The 10000-nt window shown below is 36.1% G+C and overlaps 1 protein-coding gene across 26 annotated transcripts in view; it reads left to right on the top strand.

Moving 5' to 3' along the window:
- LOC106883493 (uncharacterized) overlaps window positions 1-10000 on the top strand; it is a 379952-nt gene that overhangs the window by 278103 nt on the left and 91849 nt on the right. Inside the window, exon 1 of one of the 26 annotated variants that reach the window (XM_089356620.1) lies at window positions 8902-9069. The exons of 24 other annotated variants lie outside the window; for them this stretch is intronic. The gene's annotated coding sequence lies outside the window, so the exon portion shown is untranslated. Of the gene's footprint in view, window positions 1-8901; window positions 9070-10000 lie in introns of those variants that run through there. One more of the 26 variants, XM_089356604.1, reaches the window with a different exon arrangement.

The raw sequence follows: 10000 nt of genomic DNA, 5'->3' as shown, positions 1-10000 counted from the left end.
CTATTCCATGTTGAAGTATTCAGTTACAAAACTAAAAACAAAAAAAGTGTGTGTGTGTGTGTATGTATGTGTGTTTGTGTGTGTGTTTGTGTATTTGTGTGTGTATGTGACTGTGTGTGTGTGTATTTGTGTGTGTGTGTATTTGTTTGTGTGTGTGTGTGTGTGTGTGTGTGTGTGTGTGTGTATACCTTCATGGAACAGACAAAATGCATTTATTGATTAATATATTTGACATAATCAATACATTTATGATTAATAATCAGTACTAGCTTATCTTTTATAGTGTGGTGTGTTTTTTCTCTAAGTAATAATAAAAAAAGAAAGGGTGAATATTCTCAATACTGATTTCAATTTTTCGCACAATGCCAGCAATTTTGAGGAAGTGGGTAAGTCAATTACATTACCCACAGCACTCAATTGGTACTTATTTTATCAGCCTCAAAATTATGACAAGCAAAATCGACCTTGGTGGAATTGGAACTCAAAACGTAAAGATGGACTGAATGCTGTTATTTGTTTTGCTAACGATTCTACCAGCTCATGAAAATTCTTACTCTTACCATGTGTGAAGAGTTGATAGTATTTTGTTATGTTATGGTAATAACAATAGTGATGATGATGATGGTGGTGGTGGTGGTGACTGTGATGGTGGTGGTGGTGGGGGTTTTGGTGGCAGTGATAATGATTATGGATGTTGTTGAGACCCCCTTCGGTTATGACTGACCATGGGATTGCACCTAGAAAGTTACCCTCCGAGGCACAAGTCCGGGCAAGGTTGTTTATAAAAGACCAGCGGTCGCCCATGCATACCGGTCTCCCCTCTCCAAGCCACCAGTGTTATCCAAGGGGAAGGCAAAGGGGCCAATACAGCTTGGCACCTGTGACGTCGCAACTCATTTCTACAGCTGAGTGAACAGGAGCAACATGAAATAAAGTGTCTTGCTCAAGAACACAACACACAGCCCAGTCTGGGATTCAAACTCACAACCTCGCGATCGTAAGCTTGACACTCTAATCACTGAACCATGCGCCTTCACAATTATGGATGTACTGATGTGATATAAATTGTATTTCAGATTTTTCTGACGCTAAAAGAAATCCAACAGACAAACCATTCTCTGTTGTGCAGTTGATATAATAATATTAAAGATTTATTTCTATGATGTTCTGTGGAAGATAGAGGACAGGATTCTTGGAGAGAATGTGAGTCTGTCATAGGAAGAACTCATGTTTATGTTGCTATTATTATTTAGTCGTGACTTAGCCTTGATTGAGCTGACCTATAATCAAAGACGTTCCAATTGTGACCACCTCGTCCTTTTTACCCAAATGTATCAGATTTTCTTTGTTTAGTCAACTGGTTGTGAATTCAGGGGAAACCAGCTCCTAATTTTAGCATATCAATCAGCCTCTTAGGAGTTTTATTTTGTTGTTTAGCTTCAACTCAGCACTCACTGAACAGACACATGATCAAAGGAATTCTATTTGTGTTCCCTTTTTTGTTGTCCAATGTGTCCTTTTCAGTCAGTTGGGGGTAATTTGTGGGATATTTTGCTGCTTTTTCTAGCAAGTCCATCAAATATGCAATTGTTAATTAGTCAGGTAACTAAATGGTATCTTTAATAGTCAAGCATAATGTATCTAGGACTACATTTACTAATATATCTTTCAAATGTTAAAAATCCTAGAGTGCCCTCACCAGAAACAAAAGTCGACTCCCAAAAAAGAAAGTTCGTATACGTAAAAATATATGGAATACATATTAAACTTCAATTGGATACTGGACATGATATTTCAATAATAAATATGGACACATGGAAAAAAATAGGGAAACCTATGTTGAGAAAAACAGTGAAATCTGCTCGTAGCATGACAGGTGACAAATTATATTTCATAGGCGAAGTGTGGACTAATGCCACATTTTGAGGGAAAACATGCAAGGTGAAAGTCTTTGTCGTAAACAATGCAACTGATCTGTTTGGTACAGATTGGTTAAAATTATTCAATTTATGGGACTTCCCCATAAATCTCTATTGTAAAAATGTAAATGGTTGTCCTTCTAAAAATAATTCGCCTGAAGAGTTAAAGAGAAAATTTTAAAAAAATGTTTCTGCACATACTCTCAGAGAAATTAGGTCTATTCACAAAGACTAAGAGCCCATGATCCAGGATACATATTGACTCCACTGGGTCAGTGAACGGCGCATACTATCTAATCATTGTAGATAGCTGTATGAAGTAGCCAGAGGTATGCAGATGCAATAAACCCACAGCAAAGACAACCATAAAGTTCCTACTCAAGTTATTTGCTCAATGCTGTGTTCCAGACACGTTAGTTTCAGATAATGGAATACAATTCACGGGGTATGAATTAAGAAATTTTTGCAAAATACATGCCATAAAGCACATATTTATTCCACCCTACCACCCAAGGTCAAATATTGAGCAGGTGGAAAGATTTGTTGACATGGTCAAAAGAGGTCTAAGAAAATCTAGAAATGAGCTAGATAATGATGAGGCACTAACGAAATGTTTGAGAGTATATAGAATAACGCCAAATCCAAATGCTAATTCAGGAAAGTCACCAGCAGAGTTAATGTTCAGGCATAAAATAAAATTGATCTTCGATAGATTATTACCAAGAAAAAATACATATAAAGGAAAAACAAAAAATACATTTGGAGGAAATACAAGAAATATTACTAAACATTTCAAAGTAGGGGATAAAATTCATTATAAAAATTACAAGAATGGTAAAGAAGGTTGGGAGGATGGTTATGTAATCAAATGATTAGGTAACATGATGTATTTAATTAAAGGACAACATTTGGAACATAAGAGACACCTTAACCAGTTAAAGATGAGATATTCAGAAGAATGAAGGGTAATACCAATGGAAGTCTTCTATGATATGTTTGAAGTGCCATCACCAAGAGATATTGAACCCCTTAGAACTAGCTCTTGAAAACGAAAACAGACTGAATATCTGGGAGTAATACCGAAATGAAAAAGATATTAAATTTTCAAAAAAATGAAAAAAAAAAAAGAAAAGAGTGCTAACAAGATTGTTTAGTACAACAAAAAGAAAAAGTGCTCTGTGCAATGAACAATACCACCTTGAAAGTCAGGTAACAATTAAGATACAACAGCTAAAAGAAAAAAAAAAGAGGGAGAGGTGCTGGAAAGAAAAATAAACGATACCACTTTCTTACAGTAGTTGAAATCTCAAAAGGAGAGATGTAGTGATGAGAGTTACGATGCCCCTTTGTGAGAGATAGTCTGGTCTGAGTAAAGTATAAATAGTAGTTATCTGAGTGAGTTCAGGGTCGTCCAGAGGTCAGAATTTAGTGAAGTTCATGTTAGTTTGCAGTGAAGCCAGAAGGTGTCAGGTGGTTAGTTCACAAGGAATATTGATTGTTGGTTCATAAAGAGATTTGTTAGTTTGTTATGTTGTTTTCACTGTTGTCTGGTTATCTTATTTATTGTATATAACATATTACATTAAAACAGATATCTAATGTGTCCTTTATTCTATGCTTCAGCAATTCTGAGAGTGAAAAAATGTTTCTGAAAGTCATGGGTGCTGTGTTGCTTTTTTTTTTATTTATATATATATTTTGTAAGCATGTCCAGGAGTGTTAGACAAATGGAATTTAAAAAGGTGCCCAAGGTTGTTATTGGAAGGATGTTGACTATCAGACTCATTAAACGGGTCACATCGTTGACTGCCAGACTCATTAAACTTTGCAAGTTTTAATGTCTATTAATGCACCAGTTTACTGAAAGGGTCTTTGCAATTTCTGAATGTTTTTGTCCAATGCAGATAAAAGATTTCTGTATAGATGTATAGATATTTGACAGTTTAGTAGTTTATATATCTGTTGCACCTGTTTATTGCACTGCATTACCTGCTGTTCACAGGTGTGTTCTTGTTTATATTACTTTTAAAAAAAAAACTTTTTGTGTGCTATGTTAACATTTAGGTTAATCTTACACATTGCAGTTTCTGCAAGATATTTACCTGGTTGTAAAATGTTTTAACTTCTTAACTATTTTCTTCTACTGGAAAATCTGATCATAGTTTTAGTAAACTACAGAACTAGACTTAGCAGGACAACAGAGAACTCTTCACCGGGTCATTCAGCATAAGAGAAATAGCAGCTGGATCTATCTCAGATTAAGGCCTGGTATGTCTGAAAAAAAAAAATGCACGGAGCACAATGGATCAAGTAGTTCTGGACATGGACACATAATGCTTCAGCATCTGGCAACTGACTTGGTAGACACCCACAAGATTATCCAACATCCTTCCAACAACAATCTTGGGCACCTTTTTGAATTCCATTTGTCTTACACTCCTGGACATGCTCACAAAAATATATTTAAAAAAATGCAACACAGCACCCATGACTTTCAGAAACATTTTTTCACTCTCAGAATTGCTGAAGCATGGAATAAACCACACGTATTAGTTGTTAGCTGTCAGGATACTACACCCTTTAAAACTTCCATGCTTCCTGAAATTCACCAACAGTGCACCTGATCTCCCCTTCCCCACATTGTTTTTTTTTTTAAAACTTATTCACCGTTCACTTCCTGTGCATTATTCTATGTACTGTTCATGCACTTGTGATGAGTTGTAGTGCACTTGTGATGAGTTGTAGTGCACTTGTGATGAGTTGTAGTGCACTTGTGATGAGTTGTAGTGCACTTGAGCACCGTATAAAATTATATCATAAATTTATATCATATATAAATATATGCAATGTCTGTTACTCAGTAGGATGGGCATTGCTGGAATGCTTTGGTTGATAGATTTCCTTTGTCAAGGTTAACCTGGGTCTAAACAACAATGTTGTTGTTGTTGTTTAAAACTAAGTCAATACTGATCCAGCAGATCTGTGATCAAAAATATTTCTGTTTAGTCCTAGATTTGATTGTCTCAATCAACCCACTTTCTTCACTATCTCATCATCGTTTAACGTCCCTTTTCCCATGCTGGCATGGTTTGGACAATTTGACATGAACTAACAAACTAGGGGGTTGTGTCAAGCTTCAATGTCTGCTTTGGGCTGGGTTATTACAGCTGGTTGCCCTTCCTAATACCAACTGCATTACAGAGTGCAGTTTCTCCATATCAATTACTTTATTGGGCTTTACTGATAGAAAGACTACAGTTGATCTATTTGACTGTAGAGAATTACTGGTACGCATTTTATCAATTAGTGAAGGCACGTGGCCTAGTGGTATGGGGTGTTGCATTCACGATCAACAGATTGTGGGGGTCAATTCCTGGACTGGGCTGTGTGTTGTGGTTCTTGAGCAAAATACTTCATTTCACCTTGTTTCAGTCCACTCAGCTGTGAATAGGTAACCCTGTGACAAACTGGCTTTCCACTCAGGAGAAACATTTACCAGCTCACGTTGCCAGTGAGGTGGTATCGTTCAAAAGCTAAAACAATGGAAAGCACATTGTGATCAGTGATGTATAACAACATCCAATAGTCTAGCCAATCATGTGCTCACATGATTTTACCAGTTAGATTGTTGTTGTTGTTGTTGTTTAACCCTAGGTTTGGCTTGATTGAGCAAACACATGATCTAAGATATCTCGTAATTTTTTTCTCAAACATTTTTCTCGGAGTGGTTGGCGTTAGGAAGGGCATCCAGCTGTAGAAACTCTGCCAAATAAGATTGGAGCCTGGTGTAGCCTTCGGGTTCCACCAGTCTTCAGTCAAATCGTCCAACCCATGCTAGCATGGAAAGCGGACGAAAAACGATGATGATGATGATGATGATGATGATGATGATTTAGCAAACCAATGATGACAGGAAACTGTATCTTTTAAGACGGTAGGGAGTGGTTTGTGGGAGATTTCCTGCTATTTCTAACAGTTTGAGGAATGACATAGACCAGTCATAGACAAAGTGTGGCCCATCACGCTTGGCATGAGCTACCTTTTTTATCAACTAGAATTTAAAGATAAGCAAGCCTTTGAAAAAAATACAATTTTGAACTCTGAGACACATTAAGCAAGTGCCCTAAATTTGGTGTTCCCAATGATGTATGAAAGTTATCTTCTCCATTAACTTTTTTAAATATTTTGCCGTACATCTCTGCTTTAACACTTTTATATCTTTTAGTCAGAAGAGAATGCAGTGTTCATGGCCCTTTACTGGGCTTCCCATATTAGTGGTAGGGAAGAAGAAAGGGAGGAAGGTATTATCAACCTGAGACCTGGTTCAACAACCTGGAATGGACATACTAGGACCCTACTTTCAGAGGGGTTTAGTTGAATATGTTAACCCTAATAATTTGTCTGGCGCTTCCTTTATTGATCCTTAGTTAAGTTGTCTTTCTTTACCAAGATGTGTACTGTATTGTATTCATTAATACAGTCATTCAGTAAACAAACAATAGACACATAGCTTGATGGTTCTAGGGTTCTAGTTCTCTCAGTGAACTTGTTTGTTCTTTTGCAGTCATTAATTGTTGCTTATCTCTAATATAATATTTACATATATATTCAATAGAAGATGATTCACTCTGTCTTCTCTGCCCTGGGTTTGTTACCTTTGTTATGTGATTTTTCACAAAGCATATCAACAGCTGCTTTCACAATAACACGTGCACTGGGGCAACAAACTTGCAAATCTGATGAAATGGATCATCACATTTGAATAAATAAATAAACTCTAGTACATGTATTGAGTACCTTTGTCCTGTTTGAACATCCAGAGAGAGAGAGAGAAAGTGAGAAAGAGACGGAAGTTAGAAATGTGGTTTATAGTAAACACATTTTTAGCCTTACTATGAAAAATATTTTCTATGCTTAAACATCGTGTTTTGTGTCTTTGTGATCAGAAAAAAATTAAAACAAAATAAAAAATATAATAAAGAGACTGGCCTGACTACTTTTAGCATTTTTTTCTGTTTCATCAGACTACAGCTGCTCATTTTTCTAACCACGTAGAGAATAGTACCTCATTGCTTTATATAATACATCCTATAAAGTCAGACAGAACTGAATTAACCTGCTCTAATTTGTACTGTAAATCACAAAGATTTCAGCACATTTCAGCAGCATCATTCCTGTTGTGTTGCTGTTGCACTGTTGTGTGGCTGTCATGCTGTTGTGCTGTTCTGTAGCATTGATTACCAAAGAATATCCGGAGTTTTGGGGTCCACACTGTTGCATTTTTTTATTTTCTTTTATTATCCTTGCAGTCACCACAGCAAACTTGGTACAGCTGTTGCCACTTCAGCCACACAATGACTATCTTGTTTTGCTAATAATCAGAAGGTAGGGTATGGCTATGTAGCTAAGAAGTCTGCTTTCCAACCACATGACTCCGGGTTCAGTCTTTAAGCATGGTATTTTGGACAAGCGTCTCCTATAGCCTGTCATCTGTGTGTGTGTGTGTGTGTGTGTGTCCTTGTTTAGACATTGCATGACTGTTGTGAATGAGTGTCACTGTCATACAAGCAGTGTCATTCATTTCCAATATCCTGTGAAAACATCTCTGGCTATTGGCAAAATATTACCTTGCTTGGTAACTGGTGAGGGTTGGGTACAGGAAGGGCATCCAGCTATAGAAAATCTGCCTCGAAAAACCATCAATGAATTGATGATGATGATGATGATGATGACTCACTGGATAGGGGCCCATACCGGGTACTGTCAGACGGAGCCAGCTGAGCCCGGGACTCATGTCAGGCAGGGTCGTCACTCCCTGAAGTAGTGAAGAAAATTGCTACCCACTACCAACTCATACCAGCATGGAAAAATAGGATGTTTAATAGTTCTTTGAATGGTAAAACTTTCAATAATGATGATAACCAGAAATCACACTTACTTCAGCTTTTGGCTGATAAGGACCAGAAGTTCTGAGTGTGGAATCATGAAGTTGCCTGAAAGATGGCAAAAGGTCATCGAACAAAATGGAAAATATATAATTGATTAAAGTTCATTCTTTGTATGAAAAAGGTGACTTTTATTTCACACTAAATAACTGAAATTACTTTCTTGCGACCCCAATATTATATATACAACAGGCTTCTTTCAGTTTCCATCTACCAAATCCACTCACAAGGCTTTGATTGGCCCATGGCTATCATAGAAGACAATTGCTGAAAGTGTCATACAGTGGGACTGAACCTGGAACCATGTGGTTGGGAAGCAAGCTTCATACCATGAAGTGATTGGTGGTATGGAATTTGCTGTAATTTGGCTCTAATGATTCATCTTTCTTATAAATGAATGAATTAGTGCTCTCAATGAAATTTTTTTTTCTTTTTGTCTAGTCCTGGCTGTTACCTGTGCTATGTCTGTAGGGTACATTTTCAAATAAATCCTTGGAGTAAATTTATTATCTCATCATAATTGAGTTATGACTCATGCAGTTTCATTTACATTTTAATAAGTAATCTTCCATTATTTCATAACTGAATTTTTATGCGGAAAGGTAAGTGGGCCCTGATGAGCTGTAAAGAGAGTGAAAACAGCTGCTTTGATCCTTGTTTCAAGGTGTTGAAACAAAAATCCCATGGGCTTAATATTCACAGCATGGCTAAATACATAGAGATATGATTCTGTATATAATATCTACTACCTTTTGTCAATAGACAAAAAGAAAGTAATAGGAAGAAACAGATGTGTGTGTGTGTGTCTGTGTATGCATATGTATATATATGTATATATATCTATATATATATGTATACAAATGTATATATGTGTGTGTGCGTGTGTGTGTGTGTAATCGTTTCGCTTTCTCTCTCACTTTCCGTCTCTACAGAAAATTGAATTAAAATAATCAGGTACCATAGAAATAGGTAGAAGTGTTTGTTTTGTTGGCTCGTTGTGTAGGTGGTTGGCAGGGGAAATATAGAGACATGCTGCCAAGGTTGTGAGAACGAGGGTGTTGTACGGGTGGAAATAAACATGTAAAAGTGGTGCTGCCTTGTGTTAGGTACACAAGTGCGTATAGTTGCCATATATGCGTGTGTACATATGTGAAGGTTAATTGCAAGTGCTCACACATTTGGTAAAAAACTTCTTCCCAAAAAAGGTTAGTAACATCCTGATAAAAGATTTTATAACATTTTTTAAAAAAAATAATTTTAAAACAAATTCACCTTTACACTTCAAAATTGCATTAAGTAATTCTCATAGACTTTCAAATATATATTTACTCTTTACTCTTTTACTTGTTTCAGTCATTTGACTGCAGCCATGCTGGAGCACTGCCTTTTAGTCGAGAAAATCGACCCCAGGACTTATTCTTTGTAAGCCTAGTACTTATTCTATTGGTCTCTTTTTGCCGGACTGCTAAGTTACAGGGACATAAACACACCAGCATCAGTTGTTAAGCGATGGTGGGGGGACAAACACAGGTACACAAACACACACACACACATATATATATATATACATACATACATACATACATATATACATATATACGACAGGCTTCTTTCAGTTTCCGTCTACCAAATCCACTCACAATTCTTTTGTCAGCCCGAGGCTATAGTAGAAGACACTTGGCCAAGGTGCCATGCAGTGGGACTGAACGCAGAACCATGTGGTTGGTAAGCGAGCGACTTACCACACAGCCACTCCTTCGCCTATTATATATATATATATATATATATATATATATATATATATATATATATATATATATATATATATATATATATATATATATATATATATATATATATATATATATATATATATATATATATATATATATATATATATATATATATATATATATTGATTCTGTTATTATCGTTTTTAGATTGTTACTCTTGATAATAACAGAGTCAATGGTATCTTCACAAATTATTTTTTTGTAAACTATTTTTCTTGTGAATTATTTGCTCTATATATATGTGTGTGTGTGTGTGTGTGTGTGTGTGTGTATATATGTTTGTAGCCATGTGTGTATGATGTTTATATTCAGCTGCTTAGCAATATACTAGAATGATGTATGA

This window comes from Octopus bimaculoides, chromosome 8 (genome assembly GCF_046866305.1).
Source record: "Octopus bimaculoides isolate indiv1 chromosome 8, ASM4686630v1, whole genome shotgun sequence".
Taxonomy (NCBI): domain Eukaryota; kingdom Metazoa; phylum Mollusca; class Cephalopoda; order Octopoda; family Octopodidae; genus Octopus; species Octopus bimaculoides.
This window is presented reverse-complemented; position numbering and strand designations above follow the sequence as displayed.